This window comes from Lycium barbarum, chromosome 4 (assembly GCF_019175385.1).
Source record: "Lycium barbarum isolate Lr01 chromosome 4, ASM1917538v2, whole genome shotgun sequence".
NCBI lineage: Eukaryota > Viridiplantae > Streptophyta > Magnoliopsida > Solanales > Solanaceae > Lycium > Lycium barbarum.
This window is the reverse complement of record NC_083340.1, coordinates 74848210-74868160: the sequence shown is the minus strand read 5'-3', so window position 1 is coordinate 74868160 and position 19951 is coordinate 74848210.

Here is a 19951-nt window from a genome sequence, read left to right as displayed (position 1 = left end):
ACCCGCAGGCATAACAAGCATCAGAACCCTGTCGGCACTGCCGGGAATGCAATCTACCGCACTGGCTGCACCGCGGTACTAAAGGTCTCCGCTGACCAAGATCTCCCCCAGACTGAAAATATGAGGCCCTCGAACTCTGGCCCTGTCCTGACTGAAAAGAACGGTCAACTCTCCTATCCGGGAATCTGGGAGGTGCACTAGTAGCCGACTGACCTAAGTGCCTAGAATGCATCTATCTCGGTGCCCCTCTACATTCACTGCTCGCTCCTATAGACCTAGCTCTCTTACCTTTCCTTCTGTCATTATCACGATCACTTCTTTGCTGCTGTTGTCATTCCTCAAGATTCTGAGCATGTGCCTGTATTCGGGAAATATCCATCCCGTCTTACAAAGAGGCCGTCAGATAATCTCTAATTTCTCCACATTTAATGTTTTTTCGCTTATCATCGTATTTTTGCTTACTTCACACCTATTCCATGGCCTATACATCATTTATAACGTATTTATAATCATAACATATCAACTTTCATGATTCCATTCAACTATCATTCCATAGTGACACTATTCACTCATTAAGGTCCATTTTCTATGTCTTACCACAATTCAAGTGTCTTAGTCTTCTAATGCTTTAAACAACATGATAAAGTCATGAAACTTACCTTAGATGATGGTTGAACAAGCTTTGAATGGGAATACTCCTCTAGCACTAAAACCCTTCTTCACCTCTTTTGGAATTTCTTGAAGAAGATGACCTCCAACTAGGTTTCATACACTTTGTTGCTTGGATCTGGTGTTGATGATCTTAGTTTTCCTTTGATTCACTCGAATTTCTAGGGATGAAGTGTTGAGAGAGTTCTAGAGTGTTCTTGAATGGTATGGATGAGTAATGAAATAAAATGAGGCTTGGGTCCCTTTTTAATAACTCAAAATCTGATTTTTAATGAACAATTGTCGGGGTGAACAGTGGTCGTAAACCACAGTTTACGGACCGTAAACTAGTTTACGGACCATATAGTGTGGTCGTATTTAAGCATGTCCAAAACAGAAAGGTTGGCTAGTGATCATGGTAGTTTACGATCGAGGTTTACGGGCCGTATACCAAGTCGTATTTAACGATTTCCACACTTAACAGAAAGTTGAGATTTTGGAAGGCTGGAGGACGATGGTGATTTACGGTCCGTAAATCACTTTACGGGCCGTAAATCACTTTACGACCACTGGGCTGGATAAAATTCTACCACTTTCTTATTTCCAAAAATTCATGAATCATCACCCCTTACTTAGTAAAACACCACACACTCATACCCTTCGTTGGTCTACTCCTTGTACATGTACGGGTACTTTTCCGAGGTGTAACACATATCGAAGTGGTACTGTGAGAGGTTCGATGGTTATATAATTACTATATGAGGCTTCAGTTTTTGCATCGAAAGTTCGGGGTTTGTATTGGATTTGCATATCGGGTAAAGGTTGAGAAACATGAAGATTGAAATCGTAAGATATAGCTCCTCGGTACTAAGCTGATAACTCGGATAGGACTCAATTTGTGGAGTCGAAAGTGATAGACCTCATTTGTTATGCATGAGGAAAAGATGAGAATTGACCGCCATAGAGGTGCGATAGGACTGTGATTGGTTTCGGGAATTCGGATTCAGTTCAAACAACTATTAGTAATATTCGAGAGTTGTGCATTCATTCCAGGTCAGCATGGTTCGAGTTAGGCTTTATATGGTAGGAGGTGTCGCTGTCTCATGGGATTGGTTGATGCATTTGAGGTTCTTCGTAGAGTTGAAGACATTAGGTGTTCCTCCGATTTTTCATGTGCCAATGCTGAGGAAGTACCATTCCGGTGAGTCTTACATTATTCTTTGGGATTCAGATTGCGTCAGTGGAAGCATCGTCCGATTGAGGAGGCTACTTAGGAGACTGAGTCTAAGATACGTGAGAGATATTCCCAGCTATTTGCTGAGTCAGGTACTCTTCCCACGTTTCATTCCCTTGTCGCTCGAGGACAAGCGACTGTTTAATTGGTACTTGATGTAATGACCTGTTTGGTCGTTATTGCGTTTTCACCGTTTTTGCCCTGTTGACTCATCCCCTAGCCTTGTTAGTACTATTTTGATCCTCGGGGACCGGTGGCACAGTTCCCTAGGCATCATTTTGGGTTTTGGAATGACTTTTAGAAAATTTGGTCTTAAAGTGAAAATTGTTTGACTGGAAGTTGACTTTTGGGTAAACGTGCCCGTAATCTAATTTCAATAGTTCCATTAGGTTCGAAGGGTGATTTATGACTTAGTGGTGTCATTGCTTTGGTTCCCGAAGGGTTCCGATGTGATTTGGGTTATTGGTTGAGAGACTAGTTAAGTTGGAATTGGAGTTGACCACGGTTAACATCGGGTCAAGATGATCCCGCATCAATGTTTTGAAAGTCCCAATAAGTTTGTATGATGATTTTGGACATGTCCACAAAGTTTGGTTAGATTCCGATGAGTTTTGGATAAGTTTGGGTTGTATGATGATTGTTTCCGACGTCGATTTGAGCATAAAGGGTAACATATTGAGCAAACGGCCTTTTTTTCGTGTTTCGACTGAGCCATTATATCTGTATCGTAATTTTGTAACCATAGCAACTGAAATCATCATGTTTCGACGAGTCCGGACCTAAAGTGACCCCAAAAAAAATATTTTGAACCAAAATACCCCAACAAAAAAAAAAGGTTACAAAAATACCTTTAGCGCAGTAAACACTTAACCGTGACGGAGATACTACTATAAACCAAAGTTTCTCTCACCTATAGCGCAGTATTTTACTGTGCTATAGGAGTCAACCATTTTCCAAAAATAGCCTCTTATTACATTTTTACTCTTTTTTATGTTGTTTAGCCGTATATTAATCATGTTTTGAGACTCCGGAACTTTAATATTTTATATAGAACCCTACTTATATTTGTACAATTAATAAGGTAGGCTCTATACATCAAGGATACGCAAAGGTTTTGATTACCGTTTTAGTGGTTGAAAAGTGCTTGAAGTCCTTTTTTGTTTGAAGACGTGTAGTCATTAGGGTTTCGTGTTATTTTTAAATTAATGCATAACTTTATTTCGAATGTGTCACATTTTTTTTTATTATCAATTTAGGATGGGAAACTATAAACAATAATAAAGACTAAGATAATATTTATAAATATGCAAAAAATATATAATATTTACGATAAATTGTACAACACTAATGTATATACACTACCGAGGATGGGTCCCATATGTAGTATGCCGGAGACTATCCCTAGGCCTAAGGCTCATACCATCCCACCGCCCTCGTGTCACACCCCAATCCTGATAGGGTATGATGGGCACCCGACCCCTTACACAGAGCCGAGCGAACCCGCTCGATGGTTCTCGTTACGTTCATAACCTCACTGGACTCTTAAATCACGAAATATAATGCATAATGAAAACCTGTCAAAACCATTTTTTTTGTCGTTCTCAAATCAAGTAGAATCTGTAATCATATGGGATTTGTAACATAATGCATAATGGTACGTCGGCTTGCAGAGCCGCTTACAAGACTGACATGCTATATACGTGACTCTGTCTGCAAAGTCTCTAACATAAATCAATATATCATAACGTAGATACTCTGACTCGGCAACACTCCGGAAGGAAATGGAGCTCGCCAATCCAGCTGGAACATCTACTAAGATATCCTCCACTAATCTGTATACACCTGCGTGGCATGAAACGCAGCGTCCACAAGAAGGGACGTCAGTACGAGCAATGTACTGAGTATGTAAGGCATAAAATACAATAAAGAGGATCATAACTAGAATAGAGATTTACCAGAAACAAGTATGACTTTCAAAAACATCAATACACTTGCCTTGTGAAATGAAATTCATGCTTATCAACATCATATAACATATATATATATATATATATAACGTGTCCCGTCCCTCTAGTGAGGGACTCGGTGAATGAAGTCATGCATGCCAACATCATATATCATATATATATATATATATAACGTGTCCCGGCCCTCTAGTGAGGGACTCGGTGAATAGAGTCATCATATGCTGTCCTGGCCGCCATCCCCATATCATCATATCATCATGTCATCATATCATCATATACATATACATATAACGTGTCCCGTCTCTCTAGGGAGGGACTCGGTGAACAATGCAGTGGAGTACGCACGAGAATGTGTTCTGGCCCGAGACTAAGTGAAGGAAGTAATGACAGCATGCATGAGCATAGTGAGAAACTATATGCATATAAATCAATCTTTGGACTCAATAGATGAGTACACTAATCGACACTTGAAGGATCATAAACATGTTTCGAGTCAATCTGAGTTAGCGTAAGAAAGTTATGGACATTATTCACTACAGAAACCTTTACGAACGTTTCAAAGCAATCCGAGACCGTCTATGAAAGTTAGGAACATTAATCCTTATAGAACCCTTTTAGGAATAGGGACACTTTATGCTTTGCTCGCTATTCAATCATACAAAAGGCTCGACCATACTAAGTATGCTAGTGTCAAGAAGTGAATAAGAATCGTAAACAAGCTCGGAACTAAAGAATAGAGTTACCCCAAGGTGCGTGTCATATCTTACTTAGCTCTAGGACATGCCAAAAGAAAGAAAGGGTAAGCCTTACATACCTTGTCCACTTCCTAAGCTAATCCGAACTTAAGTCTCGGCTTTCCCAAGATCTACAACAACGTCAGAAGATAGCAAACATTAGCTATAAGTATTTAGGACTCCGATTCTAAGCTAGCAATTCACCTGAAGAAATTCGGGCAGCATTTCCCTTGTAAATTCAACAAACCCCGAGAATTCAACTCGGCCAAATCATCAATAACAATACCCAGAACCACATTAACAACTTCAACAATTAATTCAAAATGCATTCTAACATTAGCAATCCTTTCTACATAATTCGACGGCACTTCACTTACATTCGAATTAATCACAACAACCCAACTCACAATCTTCCAAACTCAATAAGAACACCAACAACACATTCCTCGCTTCCAAGTTGATGAATTATACCAACAACCACACGTTAACAACATTATTCAAGCAAAAATAAGAAAGCATACTAACGTCACACTAACTCCTACAACAGCCCACAACGATTACAACTTTATTTTAAGCCATCAAACCTTCATTTTCATCATGGAATCCACAACAACAACAACCAAAAATATTAAATAAAATCAATTCATCACATCTTAACAAGGTAGCCCCTATACGTCCACAACCCACACACACATATTTCATGAATTTCATCCATTTCTACATACTACAACACTCACAAATCATCCCTAACTCATAGAAAAGGAGATTAAACCTTACCTTTACCCTTTAACTTCTCAACTTGGCTAGGGTTTATGAGTTGCACAAATGAATGCTTTGCTTGCTCCAACAACTACTCCACGTTAATAAGGGGCTTCCAATTGGTTGGAATACTAGAAGAAAATTATTTTTTTTGATCAACTCCAACGCATCAAATTCGGCTAGCCATGGCCGAATATGGTTCTCTTTTTTTTCTTGAAGTTTCTTGAATTTGTGAAAGAAGATGAATATTTCTTGTTTGTCATCACTTATCTATATATATATATATATATATATATATATATATATATATATATATATATATATATATATATATAGTTCCTACTAATGCAAGGTGGACACATACCCCAAGCCTTTCTCAATATTTCCATACCACTAATAAACAACTTGTGCATTAAGACAAAACCGGAAAATAGCCTTGCCCTTAACTTATCGCGATTATCTTGAAATATCCGAATGTACAAAATACGGGATATAACATCCTCCCCCCCTTTAGAACATTCGTCCTCGAATGTTGAACTGGTCGTATGGGGTCTTATAGTACTTCGGGGAGATCTCTTTTATAGCTATCACATACAGTTCATTCATCAATCAACATATCCGCTTTAGAAATTTAGATTACCTGTAGGCGTAGGAAATAAATAAGGGTACTTCTTCTTCATCTCTTCCTCGGCTTCCCAGGTCATCTCATCTCTGTTATTGTTTCGCCACAATACCTTAACAGAAGCCACATCTCGGTGCGTAATCTTCTCACCTGACGATCCAGTATGGCTATAGGCTGTTCCTCGTAGGATAGATCCTCTGTCACCTGGATATCATCTATGGGAAACACTCTGGAAGGGTCCCCAATGTATTTACGAAGCATGGACATGTGGAAGACTGGATGCACTGCTTCTAAATCAGATGGTAACTCTAATTCATAGGCGACCTTGCCAACCCTACGGACAATTTGATAAGGTCCAATATACCTCGGAATGAGCTTTCCCTTCCTGCCGAATCTCATTATACCCTTCATGGGTGACACTTTCAGAAATACCCAGTCGCCAACCTGGAACTCTAAGTGTCGACGTCGATTATCGGCATATGATTTCTGTCGACTCTGGCTGCTAGTAACCGTTCCTGAACGAGTTTCACTTTATCAACTGCATGCTGAATTGTATCTGGGCCGATTAACTTAGTTTCGCCAACATCGAACCAACCGATCGGTGACCTGCACTTCCTGCCATACAGGCCCTCATACGGCGCCATCTAGATGCTAGAATGATGACTATTATTGTAAGCAAACTCAATAACTGGCAAATGATCATCCCAGCTACCCTTGAAGTCAATAACACAGGCCCGCTGCATATCTTCTAGAGTCTAAATAGTACGCTCGGCCTGTCCATCAGATTGCGGGTGGAACGCGGTACTAAGACTTACCTGGGTCCCCAATCCTTCTTAAAATGATTTCCAGAATCAGCCAAATGGACTCTAAGACTAGCTAGCTGGTAAATCTCACGAACCCTTTCTTTCCTTCCGGGCTGCACGTCCGTCAGGCTGCCCATGGACTTACGGCTGAGCGCATCTGCTACTACATTGGCTTTTCCAGGGTGATATATAATATCGACATCGTAGTCTTTCAGCAACTCTAACCACCTCCTTTGCTGCAAATTCAGCTCCTTCTGCTTAAAGATGTACTGAAGGCTCTTGTGGTCCGATATGTTTTGAACTCTAGACCCGAACTAATAAATTTTCCTCCTCTGGACCTTGAAAATGTCGTGATTCCTTTTAAGTCTAATATAATATGTTCTTCCCCCCTCATTAAGGAGATCCTTATATGCCAATAGTCTTCGAGTACCCTCGTCTTCGATAATTATCTACCACCCTTCACTATCTTCTTAAGGCCGGGGTTCCGTCATCGTATGGTCTGACTTGTCTATCTTCTTGATACTTACACTCCCGTATTTAACTAGAATACGCATAAGGGTATCCAATTCCGATGCCTTCTTATTCGTCTTTCCATACCTCTATCTTTTATGACTAACGGTGTCCTGAACTCACAAGTTCATGGGGACGTCGAGATTCACTATGTCCTTTTATGAAATCTTCGATTATACCTTACTCCTCGTCTTTCTTTTCGACTCTGCACATAACAGATCGAAAACTTCTAACCATAAGTTTTTCTTTCATTTGCACCTATATCGCCATTCTTGTCAATATTCCCATATCTTTCCATCAACTATTAATCCTTTCACCCATTTAGCTCACTTACTCGTAATTCTTCTTAACTACGCGTTTGTGTTGCAGCTGTGCATCCATGTGTTTCGAGCGTCCTGCTACTTTTGATCTTAGCATAAAATTCTTACAGTTTGCACTCTCTCTACCTTCATTCATCGAACCTTTATCTATCTTTATGATGCTTCGGCCGAGTGGTCTTCCATGCACGTTCCTTACACTTCATTCTATTTCCTTTATAATCGAGTCTCTTGGTCTTTACGGAAGATCTTGCCTCGTATCATTAATTTTCTAATCAATCGTACCGACTCATCATCCTTGTTCTTTCCTTGATGAGTAATTAGTTTTCTGCCGCCAACTTATTAAAGTATCCTTCTTACTCTCATGATTAGAGATTTTTAATTACTTTCCTCCTATATACTCTACTTTTCCTTCAATCAGCCCACTGGTACACCTTTCCTACTTTCATCCTTAGCCTTCCTTGGGTTTCTTCCTCCTCGAGCGCCTTTCTCCTCTTGTTATTTGTAGTATCGGTTCTGAAGTTCGTGAAATATTACTTTAAATGCGCAAATCTGTTTCATTTCTAAGTTATCTTTTTAGGAAAGCTTCTCCATGTCTGAAGCTACCACATCAATACGGTTACACATTTATCCCTTTTTTTAAAAAAAAATATTTTTCAAGAGTTGGATTTTTTTTTTAGTATCGTTACGAGGCTTAATCATTCTTTCTCTTACTTCACATTCCTTGTCGTGGTCACTATTCTTTTAGCCCCACTTATTGAAATCGGTTTTCGAACCCCACACATTCCACTTTTGTTCCATGTTACCATACTCTATCCCTTTCACATGCCTACCTTTGAATTTTTACGCAAATAGTCTTGTGCTTTGCCCGTCGTTTCTTTTGGAGGCTTTGCTCAATCATGTTTCTTATTTTTCACTTTTTCCGACATTTTGATCTCCTTGCCTTCCATTTACTCACTCTCTTTCGTTTCCACATATCGTTGTATTAGAACTTTCCAACCTTAACCCGTAGCGAAAATAACATCAGCTTACCTTGTAACACTTGTACCGTTTATTTTTTTGTTGTCACTTGAACTTCGGTACCCCTGCTCGATTGATGCCTTCTATACCGTAACACCGGTTGCTGGGATACACATGCCCATCGATACAGTCATAAATAGGATACCATATATATATATATATATTTACTACCATCTCGCTTACAAAATATTTTCAAATGCTATTCAACCTCATCCTAATTCTAGAGCCGTGATGCACCTTCCTTCTCTTCACCGATCTAGTCCGCCTCGTCCTACGCGACCTCCTTAAGGTTTCTAACCACTCCGCATACTCTAACTTTCTTTAGGATATTCTAGCTTCTCATTTGTCTCTCATGTCTGGATTTATAGGATTTCTTGCACACTTCCCAAGGGTCACCCATCCTAAGATTTCTCTCACCTTAGCACGCTTAACCTTGAAACTCCGATGAAATCCGGTGCATTGATGCTGATATAATCGCATCCACCTCACCGCATGACCTTCACCGCATAATCTTGAACAAGTTGAAGTCTTAACAGATTCCAAAACATTCTCGTAACACATCTGCCTCCTTTAACGATTACTATTTTAACCTTTTCAATCCTCAATATTCACCTTTCACCTATGTGTATGACTACCTTTCGTCCTAGATTTCTAGATTCCCGATGGTAGCGAACACACCTTCGTCGCCGTTACTTATAAATACTCAATTATCCACCTCTTTGGACTTCCGCTTGCCACTCTTATATAATAATCTACAGCAGAACTCATTGGTCGACTTTCCTTGAATCGCCCAATAGACCTTGCTCCTACTAAACCTCGAATGTAACCCATTTTAATCCTTCGGGCTGCTAATCGTCTTTCTCGCAATCGTTCTTCATGCCATGCCAAATCCATAACTCCTCTAAAACAACGCATCCCACTTATTGTCTATTTACGATATTTCCTTTCCACGCTTCTTCCTGTTAAGTGTACCTAACTAAACGACCTGATTTTGAAAAATTCTGACAGAGTCTCCTTTACAATTCTTACTATTCAAAAATCTGCACGCAGCAATTACCAACAATGCTTTACAGGGCATACATATGTATACGACATATCCCAGCCACCCAGGGCCCCCAATTTCAGGTAAAAGAACAAAAATATCAGAACCTACCTCTGTGACTTCCCATATGATCACTCACCTCCTCCCGTCGATACTGTGCTTCCGCCGAGATCAAAGGTTAGTATAAGGAATCTCATTTCCTATGAATTGGATCTATCGCACGATCTAAGACAGAAAGAAGGTCAATAATTCCTAGATGCCCTGCAGCCTCCTGTTTATAAGTGTGGCCGGCTTCACACCCATAAACAGGACTCTACTGGACATGACTTTGCAGACAACCCCTAGGACGAACTGCTCTGATACCAATTTGTCACACCCCAATCCTGATAGGGTATGATGGGCACCAGACCCCTTACACAGAGCCGAGCGAACCCGCTGGTTCTCGTTACGTTCATAACCTCACTGGACTCTTAAATCACGAAATATAATGCATAATGAAAACCTATCAAAACCATTTTTTTCGTCGTTCTCAAATCAAGTAGAATCTGTAATCATATGGGATTTGTAACATAATGCATAATGGTACGTCGGCTTGCAGAGCCGCTTACAAGACTGACATGCTACATACGTGACTCTGTCTGCAAAGTCTCTAACATAAATCAATATACCATAACGTAGATACTCTGACTCGACAACACTCCGGAAGGAAATGGAGCTCGCCAATCCAGCTGGAACATCTACTAAGATATCCTCCACTCATCTGTATACACCTGCGTGGCATGAAACGCAGCGTCCACAAGAAGGGACGTCAGTACGAGCAATGTACTGAGTATGTAAGGCATAAAATACAATAAAGAGGATCATAACTAGAATAGAGATTTACCAGAAACAAGTATGACTTTCAAAAACATCAATACTCTTGCTTTGTAAAATGAAATTCATGTATATCAACATCATATATCATATATATATATATATATATATATATATATATATATATATATATATATATATAACGTGTCCCGGCCCTCTAGTAAGGGACTCGGTGAATGAAGTCATGCATGCCAACATCATATATCATATATATATATATATAACGTGTCCCGGCCCTCTAGTGAGGGACTCGGTGAATAGAGTCATCATATGCCGTCCTGGCCGCCATCCCCGTATCATCATATCATCATGTCATCATATCATCATATACATATACATATAACGTGTCCCGGCCCTCTAGTGAGGGACTCGGTGAACCATGCAGTGGAGTACGCACGAGAACGTGTCCTGGCCCGGGACTCAGTGAAGGAAGTAATGACAGCATGCACGAGCAGAGTAGTGAGAAACCATATGCATATAAATCAATCTTTGGACTCAATAGATGAGTACACAAATCGACACTTGAAGGATCATAAACACGTTTCGAGTCAATCTAAGTTAGCGTAAGAAAGTTATGGACATTATTCAGTACAAAAACCTTTACGAACGTTTCAAAGCAATCCGAGACCGTCTATGAAAGTTAGGAACATTAATCCTTATAGAACCCTTTTAGGAATAGGGACTCTTTATGCTTTGCTCGCTATTCAATCATACAAAAGGCTCGACCATACTAAGTATGCTAGTGTCAAGAAGTGAATAAGAATCATAAACAAGCTCGGAACTAAAGAATAGAGTTACCCCAAGGTGCGTGTCATATCTTACTTAGCTCTAAGACATGCCAAAAGAAAGAAAGGGTAAGCCTTACATACCTTGTCCGCTTCCTAAGCTAATCTGAACTTAAGTCTCGGCTTTCCCAAGATCTACAACAATGTCAGAAGATAGCAAAAATTAGCTATAAGTATTTAGGAATCCGATTCTAAGCTAGCAATTCACCTACAGAAATTCGGGCAGCATTTCCCCTGTAAATTCAACAAACCCCGAGAATTCAACTCGGCCAAATCATCAACAATAATACCCACGACCACATTAACAACTTCAACAATTAATTCAAAATGCATTCTAACATTAGCAACCCTTTCTACATAATTCGAATTAATCACAACAACCCGACTCACAATCTTCCAAACTCAATAAGAACACCAACAACACATTCCTCGCTTCCAAGTTCATGAATTATACCAACCACACGTTAACAACATTATTCATGCAAAAATAAGAAACCATACTAACGTCACATTAACTCCTACAACAGCCCACAACGATTACAACTTCATTTTAAGCCATCAAACCTTCATTTTCATCATGGAATCCACAACAACAACAACCAAAAATATTAAATAAAATCAATTCATCACATCTTACCAAGGCTGCCCCTATACGGCCACAACCCACACACACATATTTCCTGAATTTCATCCATTTCTACATACTACAACACTCACAAATCATCCCTAACACATAGAAAAGGAGATTAAACCTTACCTTTACCCTTTAACTTCTCAACTTGGCTAGGGTTTATGAGTTGCACAAATGAATGCTTTGCTTGCTCCAGCAAGTACTCCACGTTAATAAGGGGCTTCCAATTGGTTGGAATACTAGAATAAAATTATTTTTTTTGATCAACTCCAAGGCATCAAATTCGGCTAGCCATGGCCGAATATGGTTTTTTTTTTTTTCTTGAAGTTTCTTGAATTTGTGAAAGAAGATGATTATTTCTTGTTTGTCATCACTTATCTATATATATATATATATATAGCTCCTACTAATGCAAGGTGGACACATGCCCCCACTCATGGCTTGAGTTAATTGGCCAAGCCATGGGTGGGACCCACACATAAGCCACACGGCCACTTGTGGCCCTTGTCATGAACCTTCTTTGAATTTTCCCTTTTTACCCCTAGCCTTTCTCAATATTTCCATACCACTAATAAACAACTTGTGCATTAAGACAAAACCGGAAAATAGCCTTGCCCTTAACTTATCGCGATTATCTTGAAATATCCGAATGTACAAAATACGGGATATAACACCTCGCCATCGTCTCCATCGCCCTTTTTCCTCTTAATAACTGGGCGCTCCAAGTCATGATCATCTCCTCTTCCCCTGGCCCGTGTGCCCTTGACTAGAATGTGCTTCTTCTTGGGATTTGGTCCCGCTAGCACGGGCAGAACCTCATGCTGACCTGGGTCTGGAAACTCGACCCCTTCCTCGTCGGCAGTCCCCACCGCAGGCGCCGAAGGATGAACTTGAATAGTATATAATAATTAGTACCATTTCTTATTTATATTGAATACATTAACGTTTGTTGAATAATCAAACTTGTGTGTCAACGGGTGCCTGAGTAGGCTCCGGAGATGGGTCTGGTGGTGAATATGAGGTAGTCTCCTAGACGAGATGCTGTTTGAAGTCCAAGTAAAGGTTATAAATATTAAATAAATATTGACCTTATATTGAATAAAATTATTTTTTTGTAAAAAATCTAACATGCGCCTCGGTAGTCTCATGAGAAGACACCTCTGCCTCGGCAGGCTGATGAGAATGCTCATAAATGGGTCGCTCCTGTGGACCCACTGGCGCCGAATCCTAAAATATGAAAAAATGAAATAATAAGTAACATACATATTTAATATAAGTACTTTAAATAATCAAATATGTATATTAAATATTGACCTTATATTGAGTAAAACTAATTTTAACAAAAAGCTTACCTGTGGCTCGACAGTCACATGGGAAGACACCGCTGGCTCGATACGCCCATGAGAAAACGCCTAAGTGGGTGGCTCTGGTGGACCCGCTGGCACGGAATCCTAAAATATAAAATATTACTAAATAATGAGTAATATATATATATTTAAAATAAGTAATTTAAATGAACAAATAAGTATTTTAAATACTAACCGGGATAAAAAACTCATCGAAGTCAAGAATCCTGGCTCCCTCTAAACTCCTCACAGGCCGCTCATCAGCTAATGAAGCGCGTAACGCCGCCCAATCGATGTTATCACGCTCTTCGATGTATCTATTCTGGCTCGGCTGTGATGAAGACCCAGGTATCTCAGCAAGTAGCAGCGCTGGCGTAAACGTCGGTGAGTCCCCAGGTGTGCTACCACCGGCCTGGAATGGTTGCGGATGGACTAGACCGGGAACGTCCTCTGGAATGGGATCGGCCTCATATGCCTCATCTACCAGATGGTGTCCTCCACCACTAGGTCCTCTAGCAGCAGCACCGCGTCCTCTACGCGCACAGCGTCCTCTGGCAGCACGACGTCCTCTGCCAGCACGACCTCCTCCCCTGGGAGCACTCGGTCCTCCTCCTAGCACTGCCTGATACTCAGTCTCTGGAACAGGCTCCTCCATGCGCGTAATCTATCCTGCCTGCCGGATACCATCCTCGGATATCCGTACCATCTCTGACGCGAGCCCCGTAAGCCCAGGGTAAGGCATATGCTCTAACCCCAAGATGCGTAAACGCTATATGGCCACCAGCTGCATTTGTGTTCAAAGTAAAAAAAAGTTATTTTTTAAAACGTAACAATTAATGCAATTAAATAAATCTAAATACGATAAACTTACCAATTCCTCGTACTGCCCGGCGAGTGCTGAGTATCCTACATCCTTAGCGGGACGCAAAACTAGGTTGCCGATCAATAGGCGTGTGATCTGATGATACCAGTGCATGTAATCCTCAATGGGAGTCAAATGGCCGACCACCGCTAAAGTGCCCAACCTGTTCTCCCAACGGTGGAGCTGGACATCTATGAATGCCAGAAAATCATCATCAACGGCAGCCCGATCGTCCGGCCGGTAGTGTCAGAGCTCATGACGAACGTCAGGGGGTATACTCTATGTATGCCCAAACTGTCGTAAGACATGCTCGGGCATATGGTCCTCTACGAAGTCCAGGTGTATCAATGGACACTACAACCTCCAAACCCCCTGCCCTGCCCTGCAAAAGGCTGGTAAACCATCTAATATAGCAGCGTACGACATCCATATAAATAGCTACATAACATATAAATACAAATCAGTGATCACCAAGTAGAAAAGACGTTTAATTAAATTAATAATGTAAAGTTAAATAGTTTTACCGCATCATCCATCATGTGATCAAGCTGGTCCCGGAATGGAAGAATACTGTGGTGCGTATCCATATCCCGGTCAAAATCTGATGTCCACCTCCTCGCATAAGGCATGTCATCTCGAGGTGATGCCTAGGTACGGGCTGAAAAGGAAGCATCCTCTCCTACGCCCATAACTGTAAGCGATATTAGAAAATACGATTTTTAAGTCATCGTTTCTGAAGAAGAGCAAAACATCCACACACATCTTTGACAGCACCAATAGACGCTCGGCACAGGCATAAAGATACGCCAAAACAGCACCGCTCCAGATGTAGTCTCCCAAGCAGTCCAGATGCTCCAAGAAAACCCAATAACGTAAACTGACAAAGGCACCCGATGAGTTCGGGAACAAGATGCCCCCGAATATAATAAGCAGGTACAAATGGGCATTACAATCACCATTGTCCTGCGGGGTGCCGTCAACAACCGGATGCAGACCCTCTAAATAAGTGCAGAGTGCACTAAGCTGAACCCGACTCTGTCCCGATATCTGGGCCGCGGCATCAGGCACGAAGTAGGTGAGCCTAGTCAACTCTGTCACCCACGTCTGTGTCACGACCCGCCTAGGGGCCGTGACGGGTACCCGAGGCTAACCACCGAGCACCACTCGTTCTGCTACTCATTATGCTCATTAAGCCTTATTTTATCAAATTCATATTCAAATCATAAGATAATCATCTTTCATTTGAAACATAAACACTTTTATATACATAAACCTTTCGACCATCAAAATAATATATATATATATATATATATATATATATACGGTAGTAATCTCATGAGACCATATAACCCACACTGCGTATCTACGAGCCTCTACTAGAGTACTAGACATAGGGACGGAACAAGACCCCGTCGTGCCCATAATACATATATATGTATATACATAAAAGAATGAACCAAGTAGCACCTCCGGAACAATGGAGTTCTCTCAAGTCAGCTACTGGCTCCTACGAGTCTGGATCAAGATCACTTCCCTGTCTACCTGTGGGCATGAACACAGCGTCCAAAGAAAATGGACGTCAGTACGAACATTGTACTGAGTATGAGAGGCATAAATAACAACAATATGTCAATGAGATAAAAGAAGCATCAATGAGGGAGCAACTGTATATGACTGTCACTTATAAAAGAAATAACGCATGCTGTCCTACTCATAATCATCATCATATCATATATGCATAAATGTATAAGCTGCCCGTCCATACCGGATCGGTGTGATAATTATTAGCCTGCGTCCAGGCCTCCCGCATCCGGGGTACCATCTCATGCGGCCCACTAGTGATGTTGCCCGTGCCATATAGACGCAGTGTAATCATTTATCAGCCGCCCGCCTTAGCGGTGCTGCCCGGCCATATAGGCGCGGTGTAATATCATCAACATGTACTCATCATAATGCATGCATAATAACTCGAAGATAGCTGTACTTTATCGAGGTGACATAAGGTCATGAACCCCCGATTCCATTATGGACATTTATAAGCATTCTGCCTCACCTTGAAGGAAATAGCATATAAGGTGAGTGTATACAATAAACAACATCATATCATGAACTCTAGAAGCTTTATACTTAATTCATCATCATCATTGTTGGACTCATAATATATCTCTTATCTCATGTGGCTATTCATGAACATAGACTCTATTCCGGGATGTAGAGGATTCATGGAAAGGAAGGAAAAATCATAACATCAGATTCATGCCATAGAAAGAAAGGACTAGCCTCACATACCTTTTACGTTTAACTAATCTATCGCTTGCTTGTTCTCATTCAATGCCCACGTTTCTACCTTCAAGAGAATTCGCATTAACATTAGTTAATCGGCTATAAGAATGTGTTACTATTTCTAGGGAAAATTGGGCAGCATTTCATTTGTTTCTACTACTTTTCCCATATTCTATATCAACTCCCAAACATCCATAACAAAATTCACAATATCGCAACAACAATAATCAATCATCTACATTTACCACAATTCACCATTTCCCTTCAATTTCTCCATAATTATAGTTATATCTCATTATTGCGTTTTCTCATACATAATACTTATTCCATGGTCTAGATGTCCTTTATAACATATTTACAATCACAATATATCGATAATCATGAACCAATCCAAACCTTTACCCAACAATGTCACTATTCCCATATTTATGACCCATTTTCTACCTCCTTCTACAATCTAAGTGTTTCAACTTTTCAACACCTTAAATAACATGTAAATGCCATAAAACTCACCTTGGATGGTGGATGAACAACCCTTGAGTGGAACTTCTCTTCTTGCACCAAAACCCTAATTCTCTTCTCTTGAGTTTTCTTGGCTTAGATGAACTTTTAATGGGTTTCATACACTTGATTTCATAGTTTTGGTGTAGTTGACTATGGATTTCCTTTGATTTCTTGTGGATGAATATTAGAGAATGTTCTAGAGGTTTCTTGAAGAGAGGAGAGTGGAAATGAAATGAAAAAAAATGAACTTGGGTCCTCTAATATAAATCATGAAATCTGTCCCGACCATGATATACGGTACGATCGACGAAGCGTCGATCGGATCGACGGAGCGTCGATCTGATGGTCGAAGTCGTTCAATTTCCAGTGAGCAACCTTTCGTTTCTTTTCATTCTACAGTGAGAAGGACGGTCCGTCGAACTGATCGACGGAGCGTCGATCTGCTCCGTCGAATGGTCTTTTGCGCTAACTCAATTCTACGGCACCATCGACGAAGCGTCGACCCGTCCGACGATGCATAGAACGACCGTCGAGAACTGCAGTGGAGTTCCATTTGACGAACTTTTCTCCCTTGCTTCTAACTTCTTTAGAATCTTAATTAGAATCATTAAGCATCCCCTTCTTACTCGTAGGGACATCATGTACACCTTAACTTACGTTAGTCCATTCACCGATCAGCAACCCAAAGTTCCGAGGTGTAACAGTCTGACCAGGAGGAGGCTCGTACCGAGTGTATAGTGGCTCTCCATCTACCCGCAATCCAAAGAGGACCTCCATATCCTGAAGTGTAATCGTGGCCTCACCAGTGCGAAGATGGAAGGTATGTGTCTCTGGCCTCTACCGCTCAACCATGGAAGTGATGAGCGCCCAATCACGTTGTACCCGACCAACGGACACGTAACGGTAGATGCCGCCCCGAAACAATATCTCCAAGACGCGAAGGTCTGGAGGGTGCTCGCGTAAAAGAGTCCACGCTCTCTGCAACCTACGGGGACAGAGCCTAGTAGATATCCCTATAGTACCGGCCCATAATAACTCTGACGTATGATTGCCTTGCAAAGACAATACTGATCTATCAGCGGGCCCCGGGTGAGTGATCATCGGGCCCCGGGTGATCATCGAGCCTAGGGGGAATATTCGGATCCATGAAAGAGTCTGGTCTGTACAAACTAAATTAGTCATTATTTTTGAAATGAAAGATAAATTATATTAACTAATTAATAATTTGTAGGGAATATGTTAATTATGTAGTATTATATCTTGTGAATAATTAACATGGGATATGCAGTAAATTTAATATGTGATAGTAAGGACACATATGTGATGGCAAATACTTTTAAGTTAATTAGTTTTGAATTGTGTGATGGCAAAGACTTTTAAGTTAATTAGTTTGGGAATCAAAATTCAGCAGTAATATTTGTTTAGAACTCTATTTTGAATATGTGATATATTTTTAGTTGACCAAATATCCAACACAACTACGATAAAATTAGACTAAAAGAGCATATTCTTCGACCACATATTTTCCTACAAACTTTACATTTTAATCGTTAACGTATGTATTTATCGTTAACTTGTATTTATGAAACGAAGAACTTTAACTATTCTTTTTTAGATATTTTTTTTTATTTAACATATATATTCATGCTTTTAAAATAATATAGATTAACAATTCATAATCATTTACAACTTGTTTGGATGGTTGTTACCTATTGTATTATATTGTGCTGTTAGTTTAAATATAATGTTTTCTTTGATTGTTACTTTAATTTTATTGTATCGTATCGTTAAATTCATCATTATGTAACAACGAAAGGTCCTATTTTATGTAACAACTGATTTGGTCCTATACAGTACAACATAATACGATACATTATGAAACAATGCATAACAATCATCCAAACAAGGTATTAACAAAATAATAATTCATTACCAATCAACTTCTTTCAATTCATAAACAATATTTAACAACTAGTTAATTCATAATAAATATTTAACAAATAATCAATTAACAAAATAATAATTCATTAACAATTAACAAATTAACAACTCATAAACATATAACAAATTAACAATTCATAAACATTTAACAAATTAACAATTCATAAACATTTAACAAATAATGAATTAAACCAAAAAACAAAAAAAAAATCGGAACAGTGGCAAAAGCCACTGCCCAGTCCGATCAAGAACAAAATTTTTTTTTTTTTTTTTTGGAAAATAACAAGGTTTAAATGTTAAACATGCTTAGAATATAATTTATATAACAAAATAATAACAAAAGTTCATACTAGAAAACTTTAATCGAAGATTTTTTGTCGAGTTATTTTAATCGAGTTGTACGCCGCTTGTTCCCAAAATTCAAACTTAGAATCTTGCTCCTTGACATGAATATACCGAGAATCTAAAATTTGACGACGAAATTTAATAGAAAACGACATTTTTGGATGTGGGGAACACCTTCGTATCGCCTCCAATGGCGTTTTTTTTTTTTTTTTTTTTGCCACTGCACGGAGCAGTGGTGGAACCAGACGGGATTTATGGTGGGTGATATAGCGCAGTATTTTACTACGCTATAGGTGAGAGAAAAATACCTTTAGCGTAGTAAAATAATGCGCTAAAGCAGTTAACGGGACCGTTACGGTGAAGTGCTTCAGCGCAGTATTTTACTGCGCTAAAGGTATTTTTGTAACCTTTTTTTTTTGTTGGGGTATTTTGGTTCAACATGTTTTTTTTTTGGGGTCATTTTGGATCCGGACTCAGTTTCGATATCGTATGAGGGATTTATGGTCATTTTACTAAGAATTGGGTTGCCAGATTTTTCAGATTAATTACGAAATTGCCCCTGAATTCGTATTTAAAAATCTACACTATTCCAAATATTGAAACCAACATATCTCCTTCACTATAAGGTCAAATGGAGTGATTCAAAAGCCTAACTAGACTGAAATTTCACAAGGAATCCATTAAAGGCATCAAAAGCGAGTTTCAGGATCGTTTGGCAGAAGAAA